General features: G+C 40.0%; 1 non-coding gene across 1 annotated transcript; it reads left to right on the forward strand.

The window, feature by feature from the left end:
• Nucleotides 1-353: 353 nt before the first annotated feature.
• On the forward strand, nt 354-426 carry Trnav-cac (transfer RNA valine (anticodon CAC)). Its single transcript has one exon. It is a non-coding gene; the product is annotated as a tRNA-Val (tRNA).
• Nucleotides 427-852: the final 426 nt, after the last annotated feature.

Here is an 852-nt window from a genome sequence, read left to right on the forward strand (position 1 = left end):
GTCCGCCTAACTAATAAACGATAATAAATAAGACAATATAATTAGGATCGCAATTACATGGTCAGAGCGTTCTACAAACGATTATTTTCCTTGTTTTGTCAGAAAAAGTTAGACTATGATCTAACGAAAGCTAACAAATTCAATTGCAAAAGTGATTACGCTGTTCTTGAAAACAATTCGTCTCAGTTATACAATGTGTGGTGCCATGCTTTTCATAACTTTTCTCAAACATGGGCCACCCGAAATCACACAAAAGCAAAGGTCATTGATCTCTGATCCAATCCTAAGTCCATCCGCAAATCTTATTGCCTTACTAGAGAACGAATTGCATAAAGATAAGCCGTTTGGCATCCGTTTCCGTAGTGTAGTGGTTATCACGTTCGCCTCACACGCGAAAGGTCCCCGGTTCGAGCCCGGGCGGAAACAATGGTTTTCCTTTATTTACAAACTTCATCTGCAAGAATATTTTGTAGAGACAATAGCTTGAACTAGCTCTAGGTAATAACACAAATTGAATCGTACAGTTTCGTTCTCTGACTTGTTATCGGTTCCCCTACTTCTCGGTTTTAACTCAAGCTAAAACAATCACAACCATATAAGCACTGCCGATGTAATTAACATCCTGATTTTATTGTCTTATTAATTTAATGTAACTACAGTTTTCCCGCCAGCGTCTCTGCAAACGTCTCACTTACCTTTTCACCAGCACGAATTGGTCACTATGTTTCTATGAATTCGATAATTATGTAATGCAGAAATTCATCCGTAGCCTCGCGGAATTTCCGTAGTGTAGTGGTTATCACGTTCGCCTAACACGCGAAAGGTCCCCGGTTCAAGCTCGGGCGGAAACAG

Source organism: Styela clava, chromosome 5 (genome assembly GCF_964204865.1).
Source record: "Styela clava chromosome 5, kaStyClav1.hap1.2, whole genome shotgun sequence".
Lineage (NCBI taxonomy): Eukaryota > Metazoa > Chordata > Ascidiacea > Stolidobranchia > Styelidae > Styela > Styela clava.